The following is a 26,218-nucleotide window of genomic DNA, read 5'->3' as shown; positions in this document are numbered from 1 at the left end:
TTGAATTCCTCAGTCTGGATTTGAATATCTCTATGATCTGCTTTAGTAAGTTTTTCTAAGGCCTGTATCTTAGCACTCTTATAAACCAATGTTTTTAGAGACAAACCATGAATTATTAAACCAAAACAAAGATTATCAAAATGACAATTAAAAATATGTCAATCCCAGTTGATTATGCCTTTAAGTGTTCCATTTTTAAACTGTCCATTATATAATCATACAGAAACCTAACTCCCTTCATTGTAATAATATTTACTACTTTTTAATGTGGGAAAACTCTCTCTATTAACTAATTCCTGCCTGTAAGAATTCCCATTGTCTTACTGAATCTGCCAACAGTTTCAATAAATTGGAGAACTAGTTTTGACCATGAGCTGAGTGTGGCAGCCTGAGAAGAGGTGCTGTAGGGAAAGCCTGAAACCAGTGTAGGACAGAGAGAGAGAGAGAGAGAGAGAGAGAGAGAGAGAGAGAGAGAGAGAGAGAGAGAGAGAGAGAGAGAGAGAGAGAGAGAAAATGAGTGCCTTCTGTCGGAAGAACCACAATGAGATTGTGTGGAAAAAACGTGTGGCAGGAGAGGCCTGAAGGCAAAGCTAGCTGGTCTAGGGCGATTAAGGGGTAAATCCTGACTGGGCAGGGACTCTGATGTGAGCTCTGAATATAGCTCGGCTTGGACTGGTGGCTTCAAAGCCACAGGCAAGTGGCTTTTTCATGAATTGGTACTTTTATTTTGGACTCCAATTTGTAACACGAATAATAAAATACCAGAGACAGATATTGGGACTCAAGCTTAAGATCAGAGAAATAATGTAGCACACTGCCAGAGAGTTCTTACCTCTACCAAGGCTGGGGCAATCCTGTCCTCAGTGTGGCTGTAGACTAACTACCAGAATCTGAAATCCTACTCCTTTTTTATATACCTCTTTAGTGCTGGGAGTAAAGGCATGAGCTCTGTTTCTCTTTTAGACTGATTCATTCTCATGTAGACCTGGGTAGCCTTGAACTCACAGTGATCCATCTGCCTCTGTCTCCTGAGTCCTGGGATTAAAGGTGTGTGCCACAACTGCCTGGCCTCTGTGGCTGTGGCTAGATTTGCATTCTGATATCCAGGCAAGCATTATTAGATTACAAACGATATATGTACATATGTACCACTCATATGTACAATGTCCACAGAGACCAGAAGAGGACATCAGAAGGTTGTGGGCTTCGGTGTGGGTGCTGGGGCTCAAACCCAGGTCCTCTGGAATAATAGTAAGTGCTCCTAACTGCCAATCGATCTCTACAGTCCCCACCTCCACTTTGAAATCTGGACCTTGAATTCCTTATGTGCAAAAAATGAATGACAGAAATGGACTAGTCTTGAGTAGGGTTTTCCTGCTGTGCTTCCAGGATGCCCATGGCTCTTACTTCTCCACATTGTCCTGTGAGAGTCCTAGTTCCTTTATCATTTGCCTGCTGGTTTTCATACTTCTGGGACATTTAATGTTCCACTGAACAACATTATTGAGCTGTGCTAAATATTACATATTTTTTGACTAACAAACTTAGGGAGACCATAGATTACACTAAGAGTTTATTGTGAGACTTCTTCAAGGTCTCTACTACTCTAGGCTGTATTGTTTAGCAGAGAACAGTGCTTATGAGGCCCCACGCTAACTTCAAATCTGTTCTCCCCGAAGAACACTATATTATCTCCTAGGGCTGCCATGGCAAGATGCCATAAGCCAAGTGGCTCAGAGCGTCAGATACTTATTTATTTTTTTATAGTTTTGAAGGCTGGAAGTTCAAATTCAAGGGTTGGAGAGCCCTGCTTTCTTCCTGGCATTGCCAGAAATCCCTGGGGCCTGTTGGAGTATAGAAGTATCATTCCACCCTCTGCCTCCCTCTGTTCATTGCCCCATGGACTCCTCTTTTCATAGGAATAGTAATCATACTGGGTCAGGGCCCTGAGTAAGTGAGTTTTGACTTCATCTGAACATGATATGTATAATGACCCTGTTTCCAAATGTAACAAAACCACAGGTAAAGGAGTTTGAATATAGCTTTTTTGGGGGACAGCATTTAACTCACAACAGAGAACTGTTAACATTCCCTCAAACTGGGATTCCAATAAATACCTTTTGGGAAATGATGTCTCAGAAACTTTACCTGTAACTGGGATTTACTAATTAAGTTCGGGCCAAGTATCCTTTATCTAAAATGCTTGGGGCTAGGAGTGTTTCAGATTTCTGATTTTTAAAACCCTTTGGAGAGTAGGAGAGATGGCCCAGTGCTTAAGTGCACTGGTTGCTCTTCCAGAGGACCTGGGTTTTGTTTCCAGAACCCATATGGTCACTCACAACCCTCTTTAACTCCTGTCCCAGGGGCTCCAATGCCCCATTCTGGCTTCCATGGGCACTGCACACATGTGGTGAACATACATGAAGGCAAAACACCCATACACATAAAAATCAATCAATCAATCAATAAATATCACTTAAGATCATAAACATTTTGGAATATTTGTCTGCTCATGGTGAGATATCTTGAGGGAGAGACCCAGTATAAACTTGAAGCATTTATTTCTCATGCTTATCTTTTACTCTGAGCCTTCAGGTCATTTTATACAATACTGCCAGTGTGTTGCATTCTGATTGTGACCTGTCTCGTATGAAAAATTCTATTCATGGTATCATATTGGTGCCCCCAAAATTTCAGATTTTGGAGCATTTTAGATTTCAGAGGTTTGGATTAGCAATATTCCAAACCATTAAGTCAGGGGTTCTTTTCCTGATGCCAAAGGTGCTTGGTTTTAGAGGAGAAGAAAATATGATTTGTATTAATCTTTAAAAACGGCATTCCTTCATTATGAAGGAATAAGCTGTGAAAATATTGGGAGCATATATGGCTTTGTCACAGACAGAAATCTTAGCTGTTTTCATCTCACAGTGTTAATGAGGAAACAAAATCACTGTAGCACAAATCTGTCTTAATATTTCAGTAGGTGTGTTCCAACATCATTAGTCTCCTTTGCAATCCTTTGTATTTTCTTTTTATGCATCTGAAAATCATATTCTGAAGAAGTGTCAGGTTACAACAGTCCAAGTCTCTGCCCATAGCTCAAAAGGCAGTGGAACTGCTGTTCCCGTTATGGCTCCAAGGGCTAAAACCCCCAAATTCCTATGGCAGGGTTTACCTGATAGGGCATGGAAAGTTTCTCCATTTTTTACAATTAAAATGTGATTAATAAATAAACCAAACACAGATACAGTTATGTCACTTAATGGCAAGGCCACACCCTGAGAAATGCATCTTTAGGCAACTTGGTAGCTGTGTGAACATCATAGATTGTATGCACACAGACGAAGACAGCATGACATATGCAGGCAATAAATACCATTATATGAGCACACTGTAGGATACGAGACCTATCATTGACTAAAATGTCTCAAGTAACAGGTTAGTATTATAAAATACTTCATTTGTAAGTTAAGTGGTCAACCAGGCAAAATGTAACAATAAGTTTCACATAGGCACAATGTGTTATCTGCTATATTAAAATGTTCAATGGCCACTTTGTATTCTCTATCAGTGAGCTTCAGTATCAAGCAAAGTTGTGTCTACCAAGGAGAGTATGATCTGGAAACCCTGTATACCGGCGAGTATATGAATGATTTGCTAGAAAATATATTCTTCTTTGAATATGTTTACATGTATCAAGGAGTTTAATGTATTCTTTAAATTAGGGTTTTCCTGAGACTGAGGGGCTTCCCAGGACACATGGCTCCTTTTGGGACAACCATGAAGTCCTGAGACAGTCTTTCAGCTTTATGAAAGATTACAGTGGAAATCACAGTAACCAAGGGCCTCACAGAAAGTGTGATCCTCCTAAGAGCAATTTGGCCTCTTGAGAGTGGACTTCCAGACTGGTTGGCCACTGAACTGGCATGGCAGCTGGCTCCTGCCTTGATCTTCTAATCCCCATGTTCCCACTTGGTAACACGGAGGCTCCGTGTGTATACTGCCTCTCTCATCGACTCTGTGGTGATTCTGGTGAGGTGGGGACACACACATGAGAACTGTAAACACATTGGGTGATCATAGCCACAGAAGGAGGCTGAGTCTCCTGGGGCAAGTTCAGAGTGAGCATACATTCATCACATTTTCTTGTATTACTAGAGGACAACTGTCCATGGAAACAAAGAGAAATGTCCCCCTTTGCTGAATGTTCAGCAGGGTCACAGGAAGCAGGTTTGAACAACTCATTGCATCCCATTTGCCCTCTTCCTCAGCAACTGCCTATGTCCTTGTCCTGGGTCCTGTCTTCCCTTTGGCCATGCTCTCTTTAACATGCCTCATTCTCTAGGCATGACATTCCTTCCACTCTCTCTCACAATGTTCATCAGTAGGCGGTCTTCCCAGGGCAGGGGTCTACATCCACAGCTGCTCACTGGAACCACTAGAGAAAATGTTTATTGTCCCAACACAGGGATCCAAAGCAAGGACCCACCTATGATGACATTGAAATCTCTGGAAAGCCTACCCAGCAGCATTTTAGAACTCATTAATTATAATGTGCCCCCAAAAGACGGTTGCATTGCCTGAAAGTTAGTCTAAAAAATGAGCCAGTGACTGACTCTGTTGTCGCTCTGAGGGGTATTCTTGCTGTACTTTATCCTTCTTACTTACATCTTACTCAAGAAGTACTTTGCTACCTGGGTAGACAATATTGCTTCCAAATTACATGGGTTATTAAATGAAAATCACAATGAAGGGTATGGGATGCCTCCCTATATAAGTTATGGTTACGTGGATTCTAAGGGGTATCTAAAACACCATTGCTCTCAATTATCATCAATCACTACAGTGTAGGACCCTATTACTGAAGATATCATCCAGTTTGACTGAGGGACATAGAGAGATCAGTCTCAAACCTCCTCACTGCTGACAAGCTTCTGTAGTACTAGAAGGTGGTATATAGGCTTCTAGGGGATAAAAGGCATCAATGGTCTTACCCAACTCTGCACCCTGCATGCTGTAATACTCATTTGCCTTGGAGGGTGTGCCCATGCATGCAATGGCAGCACAACTGTACCTAAGCACTTTCCGGTTAGATCTGAGGCCTGCTTCACAGAAAGGAACTTCATGTCTGACACAGTAACCCTTACCAAAAGTCAACGGCTCAGAAGGTCATAGGCTCTAGGGTAAAAACCCATTATTATTTTGCTAGTTGGTTATGCTGTCAGTGCCTTCTGAATGTCTATGTTTACGCCCCTAGACCTGGGCTGCTGTCATTATTGGTTAAGCTTCTTTTGGCAGTGGGCAAGTAGTCAATGCAGAGATGTGTCACTGAGAAGAAGAGACTGAGAGCCCAATGCTAAACAGGACATCTATATGAAACAGCCAGCCCCAGGCTCAGGGAACATCAAGGAAGTGAAGATGGAAAGAGTGTAAGAGCTAAAAGATATGTAGGGATGCTGTGAAGTGCTGTCTTCAGTACATAATGTGAGCTCCCAGCAGCTGCCATTGCCAACACATGACCTGTACAAGATCAAGCCAGCCCACATTCCAGAATTGATGATATTCATCTCTACCCCTTACTGAGTGTCTATTGATAGTTGGAGAGGGATAATCATTTTTTTAGGGTATGTCCACTGATAGGATCCCCATGATCCAATGGATGTCCTTATGCCCATGCACACATGGCAGCGCTGGTTGGATTTAGTAGATTATTTTTTAAAAGACATAAAACTGGGAAGGGGATGCATTGAAGGGTGTATGAAGGAATAGGAGAGGAGTTGGGGGGTAAGTATGGTCATATTTCATTGGATACACATGTGAATTTCCCAAAATAAATAAAAGATTTTTTAAAAAACAGTGTTTCCTGGCTGTTCCTGTACATTCTGTCTAGATCCACACTCTTAGCTCCATTCATCCTGAGGTGCTCTTTGTAGGTTTAGCTACCACCAACTGCCTCTGAGAACTCTGAGGCTCAGTTTGGTTCCCAGCAGCACAAGAGAACAGAGATGTATTTGAAATTCAAGCCAGGCCCACTTTTTCTGAAGCCTAGTGCAGTGCTTACAAAGGAATGTGGAGATCTCCTGGAAGAGACCATGAAATCCCTACGAGGCTGTGGTCAGGGGAATAACTGCCATCTGTCTTGTTTTCCTGCTATTCTAAGCCAGGGCTTCTTGAGGTGGGAGAGGAAATGGGACTTTCCTACCTACCTCCTCCTCCTCCTCTTCCTCCTCCTCCTCCTCCTCCTCCTCCTCCTCCTCCTCCTCCTCCTCTTCTTCCTCCTCCTCTCATAGTAGCAGCCTCCACACTCTTCCCATCCTCAGGGATAATACTGAATGAAGCTGGAGGCTCACAGCCTTGCAGCCCACAGGAGCATGCAATGCAGCCCACAGGAGCATGCAACTCCCAAGTTCCTTTGCAGTGCAGTTTTGTGCTTTCTGTAGCCTAAGCTTCACATCTAGGCTGACCAGTCACTCACAGCAACCCTGCTAAGGACACAGGATCCTCCTAAGAGGGCACTGCCCTGCAGTAAGGCCCCAACTGGTTGAATCTCAGACAGTTCGTATCTTGATGCAATTGGAAGAGCTCTGAAGAAAACCCTGTGTTAAGTCTACTCATCTTCTCAGTTCCCACCTTTGGAGAACCTTGCCTTTGCCACACTGTTACATTCTCAGTAGCCCCATTCCCAAGTATTTATAGTCTGTGAATGTTCATTCATATGCTCATCATCTAACATTATCCTCTTTGGAGCTTTGTGATGGAGCTTGGAAGTACTATGAGGTCTGGCGACCTAGCTGTGGGCTCTGGGACAAATTCATTCCTTTCTTGAGTACCAGTGCTCTTGTTAACGAAATGAAAATTTTAATCTTTTCACATATTTCAACAGAACCTTGCAGGGATCATTTGAGTTAGTAGATAAGAAATTGATGTTTGTACAGAAAAGTCTGTTTAATGACATAGAAGCTCATTTCATTACTGCAGCTAGAGAAGATATGTGTTGGTCTGTATTCCAACCTGGCAGCTCGCTGAGAGCAAAGGGTATCACCAGTATGCCAGTTAGAAGAGAAGAAGTCCATGGAGGTCAGGTGGAACTAGGTTGCTGATGTAGGAAGCTCATGATATCCTGAGGACGCCCCTTGAAGAATATGGTCAAATTAAGGAGGAAAGAAAATTAAATGGGAAGAGAAGATAGCATGATTTATTGTTAATTTTATCAAGTACCAGTTTATTGACCACTGACAGGAGATGAAGAAACAACAAACCACCTACAAGTCACTGTGTGGGGTGGGGGTAGGAGTGGGTGTGGGTGATGTGGTGTGTTTAGACTCAGTAGGAATGGACCACTAATGAAACATGGCATCATCCAGTGGGTAGGGAACGTGCCACAGGAGACACTGAGGGAGAACAAAAGAAGGAGGCTGTGTGCAACTGAGCCCAGCCTCCTTGGGGTGGATTGGCTGGGTGAGGCAGGAAACCTACAGTGAGTTTGAAGTGTAGTATCAAGAGAGCCATCAGGGCATCCATGAGGCTCATCCCTCAGGCTACATGAAATCAGCCAAGTCACTTTGTCCTTTGGGGGTTATCTTTCCTTTCAAATTGCAGAGGTTTAGAGACTTAGATGCTCTGCACCTTTGCACTGGTTTCTTACCCTGTGTAACTAACATAAGACTACATCACTTCACTCTCTGGTAAATTGACGAGGTTGGCTTAGTGACCTCCAAAATCTCTTTAGTCTCAGCCTGGAATTGACTTATGACCCAAATTAGTTTCTACATATATATAGCATATATGCATATATAGCCAGAGTCTGGGGTATGGTGACTAACAAATGTTTTGAGTTAATACAGTCACACAAAAATAGTGTTGGAGTATGGCATTTCTCAAAATTTAAACAAAATTGTCATAAAATCTGACAGTTCTACTTGTGGGTAGAACACACACACACACACACAAATTTAAAGCAGGACTCAGTCTGAAAATTATACACGTATGTTTGCTCACAGCAACTATATTCACAGTGCACAAAAGATGACGAGGTATGAACTTTTCCCAGGGAGATGAACAGAAGTATATTCACGCTGGGTAAGGAATAAAGGACAGACCAAAGAAACAATCATACTTACCTCTATCTTGGTGAAACTTTAGTTTAAGTATAGCTACTTGCAGAAGCGGGGATCAGAGGTTACTAATAGGTAACAGACAACTTTTGAGTGGCCACACCAATGGAAAAAACATTCTTTCTCCTCTAGTAGTCATTAGCTGTATATAAATCCTTGGGGAGGGTTTGGGCCTTATTATCCCCTTTTTTTCTCCATGACAGAACATTAATGGGTCCAATTTTGTATAGGTCTCCTTCTATAATTACAGTTTCAGCCAATTCTAAAGGGTAGTGGCCTTGTAATCCCTGGAGAACAACATTCTGCAACAGATGAGAGTAACCCACGTATCCATTAACAGAGGAATGGGAGAAGAAAATGGGGTGTGTGCTCACAACAGCATATGCAGTCTTAAAAAAGGAAGAAATTCTGACATGTTGTAACATTGACCATCCTTGAAAACTTTGTTCTAAGAAAAGTAAGTCAGACACAATAGTAAAAATACTGATTAACTCACCTTCTGTGACTTGCCAGATTTCTAGAGGCAAGAAATAGAATGGTGGAGCATGGGGCAGGGAAGGGAATGGGAATTACTGTTTAAGGAGTGCAGAGTTTCATCTTGGGGAGACGGAAATGTTCTGGGTGGTGGCAATGGCCGTACAACAATGTACACATATCCTTTAAGTATAGACTTAAACAATTAAGGTGGCAAATTTTATGTTATGTGTATTGGTGCCAGGTTTGGGATACTCACTTTCAAGTTGTTGGTCAAAGGGTTCCAGAGTCTTCTCAAACAATCCAAGCTCTTAACTACCTTCCAGAAGTTGATGGTCACAGGACATGGAAGAATCAAGATGACACTAATCTGGAAGCTTCTTCCCTACTGACAGGATTCGTAGTGCTAGAAGGAGCTATTATGTATGCTGCTGTGGGAGAAAAGTAATCAACAGTCTTATCCAGTTGTGAACACTGAGAGCTATAGTAACAACCAGCTTATTAAGATATGCTTAGCTAGTACAATAGTGGCATGAATGTTATGAGCCACTCCAGAACTCATACCTGCTACTGTTAATTATATCAAAAATATGCAGTCAGGTAAGTCAAATGCCTTAGAGAACCTGCCACCGCTATTGTTGCTAAATGGACACGGTATCAAGTAGTTATCTTTATCCTCAGGGACATGAAACTCTCAACCCTTATCAGAGAAGCTTCTTGTTGTAGTAGATAGTGCTTAATATAGAGACCCACAATTGGTGAGACAGCAGAGAACAAGAGACTGTGGACTGCTCAACTCTATATAAGACATCTGCATCGCAATGCATGCCCTCCTATCACAGGGATCATTATAGAAAAGGAGACAGAAAGACTGTGAAAGACGGAGGTTGTAGAGGACTGCTGTGAGTCATTCCCTCCTCCCCTGACATGAAAGGTCACACACATGCATGTATAATGACTGTGGCTACATGCATAATACCTACATAAGATCGAGTCAGAAAAAAATTCAAACATGGGTAGGAAAAGGGACTTAAAACTTAAAAGGGACTCTACCCCTGACTGAAGTTATTGGTAGTTGATGGCTTCTGAGGAAGGGAGCATCAATTTTCTTTAAGGATATGGCCCTGGGTAGGTATCCCATGCAACTGTGGATGGCTCTACACTAATGCACACGTGACCAACACCTATTTAACTCAGTGGTTTTAAAAAAAAGAGAGCACATGAAACTATGATGGAGGCATGATGGTGAGATCTGCGAGGAGTTGAAAGGGAGGACATAGGATTTGATCAAGATGCACTTCATATGTGTATGAAAGTCTCAAACAATAAATTCAAGTATATTCAAAAAGTAAACATTAGAACTTTTTTCTTTATTTTTTCTTTTTAAATTTAAATTAGAAACAATGTTGCTTCACATGTCAATCCCAGATCCCTCTCCCTTTCCCTCCCCTCCTCCCACGCTCTCCTACCCCCCAACACACCCTCCTTTCCCCAGGGAGTGTGAGGCCCTCCATGGGGGTGAGGGCCTAGGTCATCCAGGGCAGGACCTAGGCCCTCCCCCAAGAGTCCAGCCTGAGAGAACATCCCTCATTTTGGGATGGGCACCCAAAGTCCATTTGTATGCCAGGGATAAATACTGACCTACTACCCAAGGCCCCATAGATTACATTGATGGATCTTCATATGTTGAACCATCCCTGCATCCCTGGGATGAAACCTATTTGATCATGGTGGATGATTTTTCTGATGTGTTCTTGGATTCAATTTGCCAGTATTTTATTGAGTATTTTTGCATCAATGTTCATGAGGGATATTGGTCTGAAGTTCTCTTTCATAGTTGTGTCTTTGTGTGGCTTGCGTATGAAGGTTATTGAAGCCTCATAAAAAGAGCTTGGCAAGGACCCTTCTGCTTCTATTGTGTGGAGTGCTTTGAGAAGAATTGGTATAAGCTGTTCTTTTAATTTCTGGTGGAATTATGCACTGAGGCCATCTGGACCTGGGCTTTTTTTGGTTGGGAGACTTGATGACTGCTTCTATTTCCTTAGGGGATATAGGTCTATTTAAATTGCCTATCTGTTTTTTGATTTAATTTTGGCAAGTTATATCTATCCAGAAAATTGTCCATTTCCTTTAAATTTTTGAATTTGTGGAGTGCAGGTTTTCAATTTGTGTTAATGTTGAGCTCTAACTTTAAAGCATGGTGGTCTAATAGGATACACAGAGTTGTTCCAATTGGTTGTAGCTGTTGAGGTTTGCTATGTTGCTGAATATGTGGTCAATTTTTGAGAAGGTTCCATGTGGTGCTGAGAAGAAGGTATATTCTTTTGTGTTTGGATGGAATGCTCTGTAGACATCTGTTAAACTCAATTGGGTCATAACTTCTATTAGTTCCTTTGCATCTTTTTAAAATTTCTGTCTGGTAGTCCTTTCTAGTGGTGAGAGTGGAGTGTTGAAGTCTCTCACTATAAGTGTGTGAGGTTTTATACATGATTTAGTTTTAGTAATGTTTCTTTTATGAATGTGGATGCATTTGTATTTTGGGCATAGATATTCAGAATTGAGACTTCATCTTGGTGTATTTCTCCTGTGATGAATGTGAAATGACCATCTTCATCTCTTTTGATTGATTTTAGTTTAAAGTCTAATTTGGTAGATATTAGGATTGCTACCCCCACTTGTTTGTTGGGTCCATTTGATTGGAAAAATCTTTCCCCAACCCTTAACTCTGAGGTAATGTCTATCTTTGAGGCTGAGGTATGTTTCTTGTATGAAGCAAAAGGATGGATTCTGTCTTTGAATCCATTCTGTTATTCTGTCTTTTTTATGGGCGATTTAAGACCGTTAATACTGAGGGATATTAATGACCATTGATTGCTCATTTTTGTTTGTTTTGGAATGTTGTTGATGATGGAATTGTATGTGGATTTCCACCCCTTTTATCTTTTGGCTGTTGGTCAATTGGGATTATCTATTGCCTATGCTTTTCTGGTTATAGTTAACTTCCTTGGGTTGGAGTTTTCCTTCCAGAACTTTCTGTAGGGCTGGATTAGTGGATTAGTGTTTAAATCTGGTTTTGTCATGGAATATCTTGTTTTCTCCATCGATAGTGATTGAAAGCTTTGCTGGATATAGTAGTCTGGGCTGGCATCCGTGGTATCTTAGTATTTGTAGAATAGCTATCCAGGACCTTCTTGCTTTCAGAGTTTCCATGGAGTAGTAAGGTGTAACTCTGATGGGTTTGCCTTTATATGTTACTTGGTGTTTTTCCTTTGCTGCTCTTAATATTCCTTCTTGACTCTGTATATTTGGGGTCTTGATTATTATGTGGGAAGGGGATTTTTTTTGTGGTCCACTCTATTTGGTGTTTTGTAAGCTTTTTGTACCTTCATTGGCATGTCTTTCTTTAGTTTGGGAAACTTTTCTTCTATGATTTTGTTGAATATGTTTGCTGCCTCTTTGAGCTGGGCTTCTTCACCTTCTTCTATACCTATTATTATTATGTTTGGTCTTTTCACAGTGTCCCATATTTCCTGGATATTTTATGTCAGGGATTTGTTGGACTTTAGATTTTCTTTGGTCAATGAATCTATTTCTCTTAGTGTATCTTCAACACCTGAGATTCTCTCTTCCATCTCTTGTATTCTGTTGGTTATGCTTACATCTCTAGTATCTGACTGTTTACTCACCTTTTCTATTTCCAGCATTTCTTCAGACTGTGTTTTCTTTTTTTTTTACCATCTCTATTTCAGCTTTCAACCTTTGTACTGTTTGAATTGTTTCTTGCAATTTTTGTTTTGTCTTTTCCTCCATTTCTTGAATTTTTTCACTTCTTGGTTTGTTTTTTCTTCTGTTTCTTGCATTTTTTTGCTTGTTTTTTCTTCTCTTTAAGGGATTTTCCCATATCCTCTTTGGGGGCCTCTATAATTTTTATGAAGTTGTTTTTAAGGTCCTTCTCTTCTGCTTCATTTGCATTGGAATGTTCGAGTCTTTCTGGTTTAGAGACTCATGGTTGTTTTACTGTTGCTGTGTGTGTTTTTGTATTGTCTCCTTCCCATCCCTTCTTCCAGTGGGTGCAGAAAGAGCCTCTTCCTTGCTTGGTGGGTAGGAGACCGGGTTTCCCTTTCAGTGGGTGTAAGCAAGTGCAATACTCTTGTAGTTCTTCTCTTCCTGGTCCTAGGCCTGGTCCCATGGGTGGAGAAGGAGACTAGGATGCCAGGGTGCATTGACTCCCGCTGGGGTGAGAGCTGCAGTGGCACCTCCTAGGGACAATAATGTGGCTCAGAAACATGTTCCGTTTTACTTGGTGGAGAAGCAGACCAGGACTCTGGGATGTGTTGGCTCCTGCCAAGAGGGGAGACTTAGTGGCAGTCCCCAGGCACTGGAATGTGGGCCCAGAAACATTAGAACTTTATAGATAGCAGTATTTTAAATTTGGTTCACAGAATCAGGCTGATAAAGCATTATTTGCACTAGCTTATAACTCTTTTATATGAATGAAGCCAATTATTAAATACTTCATTTTATAAAGTGCAGAATTGCTAAACATGGTTCTTCCTCATTTTAGCTTAAAATATGTAAGTGAAGTCATTCAATGTTTGGCTATTTCTCTTTGGGCCTATGTTTACCAAGCACTTCCCAGTTCAGTTTTAGAACAAGTAAATCATTTGTGGTGGTCCACAACTTTAATCCCAGAATTTGAGAGGTTATGACTGCAGGTTCAAGTATTCAAGGTTAGTCTAGGCTATGTAGGCAGGACCCACTTAGAAGAATAAAAAAGCTGATAAAGAGAACTTGATATTTCTCTTGGTGATGTATACCTTGAGGGTTGTGGATCAGGGTAGATTTGCCATTAGGAAGGTCACTGGGAGTTTCTGCGTCCTAGCAATGAGCTGTCATAGAAGGCTACAGAGGTCACTTAATTATTCATTGAGTTCTTTATATCTGGTGTTCATGTGAATGTATGTAAATTTAATTGGAATAAATCTCACTCATCGTGAGAAAAGAAATACACAGGTGTGCCTAAGAGTAGCTCCCTCCTGACTGGGGTCGCAAGAGCCTTGCAGGGTGTTTTCTGGAAATTCTAGGGGTAGAAATTAACCTGGCAAACAGTCAGGAACTAGTCAGATGAAAACAGGCAGTGTCTAGAAAGCATGAGAAAAATAATATATCGATATATTAAGGCCAAGAATAGAAGTTCTGAGAAGTCATAATAACAATTCTTTTTCATTTTCCATTGTTTATTTCCTAAACCACAACATGACAAATCTTATGCATTTTCCTTTTCTGGGTGACAGTTTGGTTCAGTTATTTCTCTGGCCCAGTCCTTGCTTTTGGGAGAAAATGAACATTTTCTAGGTATTTGTGGGTATAATTTGAATGAAGGCAGAGAAAGAAATTGGATTCAGAAATAATCTTATTGCAATATATAAAGCATAATATAAGAAAGTATACTCACAAAATATCCAAGTAGCCTATTTCCAAAATGATTTCAGGAAACCTGGACAAACTCCCATAGAAATCTGAGCTGTTTGCAAAAGAAAGGACCAAAGGATTCGGTGCTGGGAATGCAAGGGCAGAATGGATGCTGACAGAAAAGGTGCCACAAGCAAGTGAGGGCCTGGCTAGGGATAGACTGAAGGAGTCTCTCTAGCTTACCCCAAGACCCGGAAGACATACTGAATAAGAATGTTGTTAGCACTGCAAACAGCAGGGTCATTGGCCATCTTCACCAGTGAACCAAAGGAGCAGAGGAACCAGCTCCTCGCAGCCCTCCGCTCTGGGGTCTAATACTTTAGAAGGGGGTGAACCTAGTCAGACACACTGTTGGCATGTGAAATTGGTCTCACTGAAGAAAACGGTACATCTGTTGGGTCTGGTCTCACAGCACTGATGTGGGTGGGCCCCAGGACAAGGTGTTGCCCACAAACTCCCAGGTATTATTGATATCACTGGTTCACCGAGCAGACAGGAAGCCAGTCTCCTGACTCCTACTCACACAACCAGCCTTAATTGTCATACTGTGTAGAGTCAATGCTCCCTTTCTGTCTCCAGGCCCACATGTTTCCAAATAGAAGGGATGAGTGGGGGAGAATCGTGCCCCTTTGACTGCATGCTGAGGATCCCTAATAAAGCTTCAGTGGGGAGCAATGGGAGACCTTGTTATGATGCATTAAGACCCTTTGTTTATTTATTCTTGGCTTGCTTACTTACTTAATGACTGCATAGGGCCAGGTTCAACAGACTACAGCACATTGGGCAACCCTGGTTTCTCACCTGTCTTGTAAATAAACCTGAACCAAGCCCAGCCTCCTCATTAACACATGGCTTATATGGCTACTTTTGCATTCCAGTGGGCAAGCTGAACAGTATTGACAGGTGACCTGGAAACCTAAAATATCTGCTCTCTGGGCATTTAAAGTCACACTTGATGACTCCTGACAAAGAGCACCAGTTGCTACACTTGGAGTTGTATTAATACAGTCATAACAATATTATTGGTTCTCACATTTACAACACAGTATGGAAAAGGTCAAGCACTTGAAAATTTCAGTGGAAGCTGCCAGCTTCCTGCCTCTACATGGCATCCTCCCCCACACCCAACATCCTATTTATTTTTAAATTTCATTTTACATTCGAACCACAGTTCTCTCTTCCACCTGTCCACCTGCCTTCCTCCCCCCTACACCTTCCATCCACTCCTCCCATGGTAAGGGCTCCTATGAGGAGTAAAAAAAAGTCTAGCACATTACGTTGAGGCAGGACCAAGCCCCTCCCCACTGCATTAAGGCTGAGCATGGCATTCCACCATAGGAAATGGGCTCCAACAAGCTAGCTCATGCACCAGGGACAGATCCTGGTCCTACTGCCAGGGGCCCCTCTGAAAGTCCAAGCTTCACAACTGTCTCCCACATATGGAGGGCCTACTTCAGTCCTATGGAGGCTCTACCACTGTCGCTCTAGAGTTAATGTGTTTTCACGAGCATGGTTCAGCTGTCTCTGTAGATTTCTCCATCATGATCTTGACCTCCCTTTCTCATATATCCCCTCCTCCCTCTCTTCCACTGGATTCCTGGAGCTTGGCCTGGTGCTTGGTGGTAGATCTCTGCATCTGGTTCCATCAATTACTGGATGAAGGCTCCATGATGGTAGTTGCACACCCATCTTTATTGTCATCAATATCCCCTCCAAAGAGCTGGTATTTCTTGAGTCCTATTTCCGGTTCTGCTCTAAGTGTTGTATACGCTAATCCATTCAATATTCACAGCAATCTTATAAGGTAGAAATTCTTTTCTCTTTGTTTCAGGTTGAAAGGATTACACGGCACACATTCCTGAGGTCACATGGCTTGTTAATATTTGCTGTGCCAGGCGCTGAGCCAAGCACTTTCACTCACATGCTCTCCTGTGCAGCCCTCACAATAGCAACTACACATTATCACTCTGCTCACTGTGCAGGTTAAGAGACAGCTGCTGGGAGGGTGAAGTGACTTGCCAGCAGTCATCAGGGGTGGAGCCAGGACTCCTTGCCGGCTTCTATGCCTTTTCCTGAGTGCCCAGTCTTCTGCAGTCTAACAACCGCTGCCACTTTGTGCTAACAGCTCATTCCCTCAATTCCAGCTGGCTTGGCTGAGTCTTACAACTGACTGCTGAGTCTGGTGGACAGGACCTACCTTCTTCCCCAGCGACCAGGGACAACTCCTCCACTTCATTTCTGTCATTATAAGTTCATTGGGTTAATTATTCCCAACATCCAATGGAGTCCAAGGAGCTTTGGGGTTCAGGGAGTGAGACCTTCTCAGGGGTTTGCTATAGTTTGAGTCAAAAGTGTCCTTCAAAGGCCCTCGATGTGCAGATGAAATTTCAAGGCCTTGGGACTACTTAGAAGTGGCAGGGTCTTTTGAGTAGAATTTAGAAGAAGAAAATCAGGTCGCTAGGGGTGTCCTTGAAGGACTCTTGCTCCTCTTTTACCTGTCTCTGATAAACGGGTCTCCTCCATTGGCACTCCTGCCATGATTGACCTTGTTTCCATGGGCTAAACTAACAGGTACAAGTTGCCATGAACTAAACTGAATCTTTGAAACCGTAAGTCAAAGTAAACCCTTTCACCTTAAAAAGTTGACTTATCTCAAGCATTTTCTACACAGATAGAAAGCTGGCTGAGCTGGGATTATTTCAGACAGGGAAATGAGGGAAGCCTTCCTGAAAGGTAAGAAATCCAAGCTAAGCTAAGTTTGAAGAACAAACAAGTTAGACACAGCATTGGATTTGAGAAAGAAGGCTGTGAAAACACAAGACAGAAAGAATGAAGCACATTTGTTGAGTGTGTGGAGGGATGTTGATTCGTCTGTGTAAGATTAGAGGGAGAGCATTAAACGAGGACCCTACCTGCCTGCACCAGGGACAGAATATTTCGTTTCATCAGCCATGAGGAAGATGGGTGGCTTTGAAATAGAGATGTGCCTAGTAGGTCAAAGATCACTCTCCATCCATTCATAGACTGGGCTGGACAAATAAGGCTGGCACGGGAGGTTTAGGTCGAAGGTTGAGAGCCGGACAAGCAGAGACAGCGGAGTGAATTAAAGGTACAGGACATCTTAGCTCAAAAAAAAAAAAAAAAACTAGAAAGCAGGTGTCGGCTGCTGGGCAGAGGGAGGCTTGCAGTTGGGGGAAAATCCAAGGACAGCAACAAAGAGGTGGGATCCACGGAAAAGATCGTGAACAGTGGCGGGTGATGAGCTGTTTTCCCCTGGCTAGTTTTGAGGTGTAGGTGGGGTATTTAGGTGGAACCATCTCACAGCTAGCTGAAAACAGGAGTCCGGGAAAGCAGGTGGGACTGGAACAATGGTTCAGGAGACAAAGGCCCGAGAAGGAGCCCAGGACACGTCCAAAATGGAGGAGTGAAGAACAGGTGACAGGAAGATAAAATTTGGCAAAGTGCGTGATAAGGAAGAAAGGAAACAAAGATGCCATGAAGCAGATTAAAAGGATCACACAAAGTATCACCACATTGTAAACACAGAAACTGGTTATGGGCTCTGGCTTCTTAACTGTGCAATTCCCACAGCCAGGGTCACTTTATTTCCCCTGTGCCAGGCCTCTGGTTTTTGTTGTTGGTTTTTTTTTTTGAGAGAACCTATCATTTTTTACTTTAAGTTGATGTACTTCTGCTATACTGTCCTTGCTGTAGGTTGTAACTAAATCTGTAAAAGATGTGGGGAAAATATATGCAAGTATGCATGACTAGAATTCTGCATGAAAAATTGTCATGAGTGACCACACAGAACCTTTAAATTCTACTAAGTGTGCTGCAAGAATGGTTTCATTAATGCTCCATCCACCCAACATATGACTGCCACGTTCCAGAGAGGACATGATACTGGAGAAGATGAGGCCCCCAAAGCTGGCAGGGAGCAAAGGCTGGATTCCAGCAGGCAGGCGCCAAAGTCCTTGATTTGAGCTGGTGTGTTATCCTGAGGAAGAAGGAATGATGTAAGAAATCACTCTATATGGGAAGGTGGAGCCTGAGAACTTCAAATTTTGTTCAAAATTTTAATTACCGGGGATGTCTTGAGAGGATAGAAGAGATCCATGTTCTGGAGATAAAGGACAGTTTGGAGTCTCCTAAGATGGTCCACACTTTCTTTATTCTCCCTATCTATAGATGTACAGAAGTCCCTGCCAAGAAGACTTAAAATATATTGAAAGTCATACCACCAAGAGCATGTCTGGATCTACAGATACTGAAGGCAGGCAGCAAACTGGTGGTGGTCACCTCCCCTCTGCAAAGTGTGAGTTGGCCTCCAGGGCTGGGCTAATATTCTTTGCACTGATGAGTGAGAAAGGTCATTTACAAAGAATTACCAAGAAGTATTAGGGATCAGGACATGGAGAGAGGCAACTTTGGAAACCCCAGTCTGGTTCACTCTCCTAATTTCATTTTTATGAATGGACTAATGTTGTGGTGAAACACTTATTAGTATTGAAGGATGTTTTGTTAGTGCCTATTAGAGCCTCCAGTGTCCATTGACACTCCCATTCTGTAGTTCTCAAATATAAGTAGTGTGTGTATGTGCATGATTCTGTGGGCAGATGCAGGTGAGTTCAGTACATCCTCCTGGGCCTGGGGGCATCCTGGAGGCAGCATGGAGCCCATTGAGAAGCCGGAGGAGCTGGTAGAAAAGAACATGACACTATAGTCTTGTCTGAGCATGTTCTTAGGGATGAGAGCTAGAGTTCTGTTGTTACAGTTTGGAATCCCTTCTCACCTGGATAGGCTTCAGTGACTGTCTTTGCTGTTTATTTGCAGTGGTGTCTGACAACCTTGTCTAGGGCCTGTGGCAGAGATATGGAGGAGTGCTTGTACCTGGAACCTAGTAAGAAGATTTGCCATTGGAAAAACAACTTCCCTTAACACACACTGGAGCAGTGACTGGAGGAGAGTGAGACAGCATGTTTAGGATTTAGCATGACACTTGATGTATAAGCCTAAGTGACAACTCCGAGCACCTGTAGTAGAGATGGGGCTGAAATCTCATCATCACTCAACCGCCTTGTCATGCTATCATCCTCTCGGCTCCCTGAATCTCTTGAGACAGCTTCAACCTTACACCTTACCCTGTAACCATAAAAGGAAAACAGATGATGTGCCTGGGTTGGATGGATCACCAGCCAGAGACAGAGGGGCAAGCAGAGGCTGCATGGGGCTCCCCCAGGCTTCACCTACAAGGCAGAGCAATGGACCTTATGTCTTGCAGATCAGAACTTCTGGGACAGTGACTGACTTGCAGTGGTTGCCCTCCTAGAATGTCAGCAAGTGTGGAGGGGCTGGAATTCCTCCTATGCTCCCACTGCCCTGGGGAGCTGAAATGGAGGCAGTGGCAACTAGGGAACTCATGGTGGTGGTGGAAGGCAGGTCTGAGTCACAGCCTATGGCTGACTAGACTACCTGGGAAACGTTGGGAAAGATACTTCAGTGGTTTAAAATAAAAACAATCACATTTATTTTTCTATTTATGTATCATTGTGTTGCAGAAAGGTTACAAGACAATTTGTGGGAGTTGGTTCTCCCTTCCCACCATGTGGGACCCACAGATTGATTCAGTCAGGCTTGGCAACGAGCACGTTTACGTTCTGAGCAATCTCCAAGGCCCTGTCTCTCCTTTTGTAACCTAGTGTTTCACTCTCCAGAAGAGCTGTGAAGTGACGAGGCAGCATGAGCAGGATGTCTTCAGCATGGAGGGCTGGATCGGAAAGGCAAGAATATGTGGTCTCTCATTACTCTCACCCCACTGCAGACTAGGAGAGCTCTACATAATACAGAGCTTGCATAGAAAGTGCTGTTTGGACCTTAATTGGGGTTGGTTATGGGTTTGTGGGTGTATGGAAATGAGGGTTCCTTGTAGGGGTCTATGGATCAGAAAAACTCAACAAAGAAGACGTGGCTTGAAAGATAGACTGGCCTTGGAGGAGGAAAGGAAATCATGGGAGAGTAGGCTACTGACAGTGCCCAGATAAAGGGAGTTGCAGCATTTTCTGTGGTCAATGAGGGACAGAGGGATTGTTCCCGTGGGTTTAGAGGAGCTGCTGGGCCCCATCTTTCCCTGTGTGTACTTTTCACTCACACTGAATAGTTCACTGTCATCTTCATCCTTCTTCTTTCCTGTAAGCCCTGGACAAGAGACAATGTTTCACCCTGCTTATCCCATTGCCTGAGTCCCTAAACTCTAACACTCACTGTACTTCCTATATTGTCATCCTCAGTGGCTGTTGGGGATTGCTTCCATGACTCTGTCAATACCAAAATCTATGAATCCTTAAATCTCTTATATAAATTGATATACCATTTTCATAGCACCTGCCTCCTCCCACATATCTTAACCCTCAATTCATTATAAGTGCTGTGCAAATAGTTGCTTTGTTGAGCTGTTTAGAGAATAAAAACAAGAAAATATCTATATATGTGTGTTCAGTAGAGTTGTAGTTTCTTCTCTTTTCTTTTTTTCAGTACTAGAGATTAAATTTAGGATCATGTGCATGTGAGATAAGTACTCTATCACTGAGCTACACATTCAGACCTGCAATTAAAAATTTAATATTTTAAATCATTTGTCCATTGAATTCATAGATATAGAACCTATGGATAAAGAGGGTAGAATGTGAAGAATGAGTTAATGAGAGACTAAGTAGATATATTGGGAAGGCAAGTTATGGTCACACCATAAAAGGCCTTGGGTCGGAACTGAGGACACATAGGGTAGTTTAATTGTGGGCACATATCTCTGAAGAGAACATTTTAGGGAGGGGTAATCTTATGCAGGATAGGTTGAAGTGCATAGGACTTGGAAAGAGAATGGGTTAGGTAAGACTCACGAGGAGGTAAAAAGGGTCCTGGAGGCATGCAAGGGTGAGGCTGTAGACTCCTCCATGGTATGGGAGAGAGAAGGACCAACTAGGAGATGGACCAAGAAAGTACTCTCAGATATTCTCATCCTGTTGCCTCTTTAGATGGTTCTACTGTTCTTAGAGGCCACGTGCTTCCCCCTGAAATAACTGTAGTAACAGTCAAAATTGACTCCAAATAAGTAGGAGGAGAGGGAAAGCCACAATGTTTCACAGTTTTGCTTGCCTGGCCTCACCATGGAAAAATGATGGGAGTATTGCATTGGTCAACGTCCCTAGTGTTCATTTTCAATATAATTTAGAATTTGAGTTTGTGGATTAGTTTTTAGTGGCTAGCTGACATTCCTCCTGACTCCACCCCCCTCTGATTGAGGTCTCAGGCAGCTTGGCCCTGGGTGGTAATTACAAGGCTATCTCCTTCCTCTAGCTTCCTTGAGTATGTGTTAAAGCTAGGAGACCTTCATCCTAGTTAGCATTCTGTACTAAAGTTTCCAGCCTCTACCTCTGCACAGAGAGCTCTGGTCTGTTTGACTGGCCTGATTGTGTTGGGCCTGTGCAAAATCAGGGAGAGTAAAACCACTCTCCTCGTGGCCAGACAGCAACAGAGAGAAGGAAGAGCAGTCGGGGTCTTGCAATCCCATCAAGAACACATGCCCTCAGTGACCTAAGGACACTAAGCAGACTGTATCTCTTAACATTTGCACTATCTCTTAATAGTGACACCCTAGGAACCAAATCTTTAATACATTGACTTTTAGGGTATAGGTAAGAGGCAAACTATAGTACACCATAGGGCAGAGAGCCTGGTCAGGGCCCCTATCCCCTGTGAAGTATGTGTAGTTCTCATACTTTGTAGGATCCAAACTCCCACCCACTACACTCCTTCAGGACCCAAACCTAGAGGGCCTTTGATGTTATCACATACCTCTGAGATATGTTTGTTATATTTCTGGTCCCTGGAAATGTCATGATTTCAAAGGTGGTTATGTGCTGAGCTTGTGTGTTTATTGAAGGAATGGCAAATTTACAGTGTTATCTGGATTTTGGTAGAACACAAAACCAAGAGTCACTGGGTGGAGGAACAGAAATGGGAAGTGGGGATGAAGCAGGCAGTGTGTGGGAGTCTGATGATCCTTCCTAAGGGCTGCTCCCTGTCCTGAGTTCAGGTAACACGGTTCTTTCTCCATAAACCCAGAGGTTCGATGCAGATGTCTCAGCATATGGGGGAATCTATGCAAACAGCTCTGGGTCCTCAAAATAAAATAAATGGAAGTTATTTTCACTCCTATGAACTTCCTGATAATCAGTGTCCTGCATAGAGAAGCAGGGCAGTGTGGAGTGCAAATCCCTAGACTTTGGTCAGACAGCCTGTGCTCTCTGCCACTGTTCCCTGTGAGACCTCAGGTAAGCTGGTAAGCCATCTGGTTTACCATCTGGATTTTGATGAAACACAAAGCCAAAGACACTGGTGGGGAAAATAAAAAATGGTAGCTAGAAACAAACTTAAAGTGGACAGATGGTGTAGCAGTGGAGTCTAGTGGTCATCCCTACAGGTCACAGATTTGCCATTCAGTGTTTCATCTGAAGGAGCTGAAAGATGAGAATTAAAGAGCCCCCTCCAAGTTGTAGGTATATTAAATTAATCTACATCTGTATGTATCTAGGAAGTACTATGTACATATGTGTTACATTAAAATACAGACAAAAGATCTAGGATACAATGTCATTACTTGGCCCTTGCCTTCGAGATTAGTCAACCTTCTGTCACTATAACAAAATACCTGAAATTATCAATATAAAGAGAAGAGTTTAGAAGTTGAAGATATAACTCAGCAGTAGAATATTTTTGCCTAGCACACAGAAACTCTAGGCTTGGTCAGGGGTCAGTGAGACAGAAAAAGACTGAAAGTCAGGCAGAAAGGGAAAGTAGTTTGGGCTCACAATTTTGGAAGTTCCAGTTCATGCTCAGTTGGCTGGTTTCCTTTGAGACTGAACAATGTGAAAAACCAAGAGTCTGTTGTGGAACAAAATCATGAAGGAAAAAAACAATAAAGGAGGATCTTACATCTTCTTAAAGATGACACTCAGAGGGCCTTGAGATGTTCCCCTGTGGAGGGTCTCTTCAAAAAGCCACAAAGGAACCTTTGGAAGACAGTAGTGACCCAAATCCTAACACATTCCACTGTCAGAGACTCAGTGATAATTAGAGACTGATAGAAATCTGTGTCTCCCATGTGGAGTTTCTCTCCAGAGCCACAGCCTACATGCCTACAGGCTGTACTCTAGAAGGATGTTTTCCCAACACCTCAGTAAACTGAAAGTTGAATCTCCTTGCCCAACAGACTATCCTCTTCTGCTGTGACTTCTCCTTGGAACCAAACCAGAATTTGTGTCCTCATGGATTCTTCCCTCCATGTTGGTCTCCATCTCTACAGCTTCATTATCCCCCACTGTGGATTGCTGGCAAGATCTAGCTTTGGCTGGCCTTCTTTTTCACACACACCCTACCTCTGCTTTCCATCCCCACTATTACTTTCTGCCTTGGGCCGGTCCCTGTCCAAGAGTCCTAGAACTGTGGTATCTAATTCTACCATCCCTCACTCACCCTTCCACCCTTCTTTCAAAGGAAGAAAACCCAATTACCTCTCACCCCTCCAGAAACCGTTCAGCAGCCCGAACATCAAGGCCTGAACCAGCATCCTGTGGTCTAGACCTTTACATCCGAGGTGGATGGTTCCAGAGAACAAATTTGCCTGGAACAGACTTCTCCACCTATCCTTATTTTACCTGGGAAGAATCTGCTTCACTTTCAACACCCAAAACCTAGGTCATCACTTGTATGAAGCTTTCTTAGCTGGTTATTTGGAGAAAGGAGTCTATTTCATTTTACACCATACAAACCCTCATTATATACATTATTTACATGCATAGACACTGAGATCATGGAGGGCTAAGCCAAACTTCCCCAGTACCTAGAGCAGTACCCAACATACGAGGAGACTGTAACAAAGGAAAGTCTATGAAAGTCTCCTGCCGATGGTTCTGTTAGAGGAAGTGTAAAAGTCAGGTTTGAGCACCATACCACTCAGGCAGGGTGGTGGGAAGAGAGGGACAGAAGTTATCAGTCATAGTCTTTATAGAGACTTTAATTCTTCAGGTCATGAAGACCTAGTCAAGATGGCCCAAAACTATTTATCAAAGCCAAATATGAACACATTTTATAGCATAGAAGCAAAATACATTTTGGGAAAAACACAAATGGAAGACAATTTATATCATAAAAGTTACATCCCAATTTTTCAATATACAAAAAAAATCTCAAGTCAGTAAGAAAAAAATCTTTCAATGAGAAAAAGTAACAGAGGCTATAAATAGGCTCTTTCACAGGGAAAAAAAATGAAACAGCTTTTAGCCATAATGAAAAGATGTTCAACTTTAGTCATGATTAAAGAAGTGGAAATGAAAACAACAGTGAGTGCCAACTCTCAGACTGGCAAAAGTCCTAGGTCTAATAATAGCCAGTGTTGGGTATTTTCCACAGCAGGTAGTCCAGGTACAGAAAGCTTGGCATTCATCAACACTTCAGTAAGAGTAAACTTTTGTGCAGAATTTCCATAGAGAAATCATCAATGCCATTTAACAGTCATATGACTTTTAATGCAAACAGTGACACAGGGAAGAGGAAGATGGAGAGTCCCCAGACCAACAACAATGGGCTGTGATTTCAGAATGCATTTGCTCTGGCATGACTTAAGCCCTGGGCTCGGTTCCAAAATCCTTGTTTGAATAGTTTGCTGTTTGGGACGGCCGTTTACATTATTGGCACTTTTCTCGGCAGTCAGACAATGTTGTTCCTTGGCTCTGCACCAAGAAGCCATGCTTCCCATCACAGGAAAAATGATGCAAGCGAGATGTCTCTACTGTGATGTGGCTGTTAGAATAAGAACTCGTGTGTGGGTGGGGGGGTATTAATTTTTCTGTTGCATTGTGGTTTTTTCCCCCCATAATGTGACGGTGTTTATGTGTGCCTCTTAAGTGGGCACTGCTACTGCTAATTCAACATTTCTTCTCCCTTCTTGCTTTCTAAGAGAATTTAAATTCGCTCTCCTACAGAAACCATGTATTTCAATGAGAGGTAATCCTACCCCAGCTACTGAAGCAGCTTTTAGCTGCTTGGGATTAGTAGAAGTTATTGTATCTACCTTTCCAGGGACAGGTTCAAAAATAAAAAAATCAGTGTGTAAATTGACAATTTCAAAAAGAAAGGCAGTCATGAAGTGTGTATGCCGGGTGTGGGGGTGAGTTAAATGTTAACACACAGCTAACATGAGGAAGGTGTCAGAGGGCACAGTTTGCAGCAATGAGAAACTGACTGCACATAATTAATCAAATAAACAAATATGAGAATGACCAAAGCTAAGTTTCTCACCATGAAGTAAGGAACGGGACTTATTTGGAGCAGTAATGCCCACCACTACACTAATGCAGAATTACTCACTTGAACCAGTGGTATCATGTGGGATCTGGAACACTGGCATGAACTCTTGGGTTTCAACATTCACATAGATCAGTAGAAACTGATGCAGATATATACACACTCAGACCCACACCGCTTCCACTGGGAGACCCCAGCAGCATTGACAGCCCAGTAGAAGTAGGGGTTAGTATTGCAATTTTGGGTACTAAATGCCTCTATCAAATGGGGATATATTCTTAGAAAAATTATTGGTCTTATGATTTGATCGTTAAAGGGACAAAATGAACAAAGGATCATTTTATTTTTCCTAAAAAGATGTGCCCAAAGTGTCAGGGGACATTCCAGACACTGAAAATAGCTTGCAGGAGCTCCCACTAGTCAATTAAATCATCCAAGCTTCAAAATAAGCAAAGGTAGTCATAGCTCACGACAAAATGGGAATTGTTGAGTCCATGTTGATACTGACAAATCACAGACTACATTACAAGTTTGAGGGGTCAGGGAGGTCTCTCAGTCATCTAAGTTCTTACAGCAAGTCTGAGTTACTTTTATGTGGCCGTGATGAAACACCATGATCAAGACAACCTCCAGAAAAAAGAGTGTATTTGGGTTTATGGCAACAGAGTGATAATAGCGGTCCAGTGTGCCAGCAAGTGGCAGGCATGGCAGCCAAAACAGCAAGCTGAGAGCTCACATCTTGAACCTCAAGCAGGAAGGGGAAAAAACAAATGGACAGGAAGCAAAGCTTTTTACTC

The 26,218-nt window shown here is 42.6% G+C and overlaps 1 long non-coding RNA gene across 2 annotated transcripts in view; it reads left to right on the top strand.

The window, feature by feature from the left end:
* LOC110340234 overlaps positions 1-19,588 on the top strand; it is a 208,342-nt gene extending 188,754 nt beyond the window's left edge. For both annotated transcript variants that reach the window (XR_002382025.1, XR_002382024.1), the window contains 2 exons: positions 18,249-18,375; positions 18,894-19,588. This is a non-coding gene — a long non-coding RNA (uncharacterized LOC110340234). The remainder of the gene's footprint in view (positions 1-18,248; positions 18,376-18,893) is intronic.
* The last annotated feature ends 6,630 nt before the right edge of the window (positions 19,589-26,218 follow it).

This window comes from Mesocricetus auratus, unplaced genomic scaffold (assembly GCF_017639785.1).
Source record: "Mesocricetus auratus isolate SY011 unplaced genomic scaffold, BCM_Maur_2.0 Super-Scaffold_100013, whole genome shotgun sequence".
NCBI classification, from domain to species: Eukaryota; Metazoa; Chordata; class Mammalia; order Rodentia; family Cricetidae; genus Mesocricetus; species Mesocricetus auratus.
Note: the sequence above shows the minus strand (reverse complement) of the source record. Positions and strands in the feature narration are given on the sequence as shown.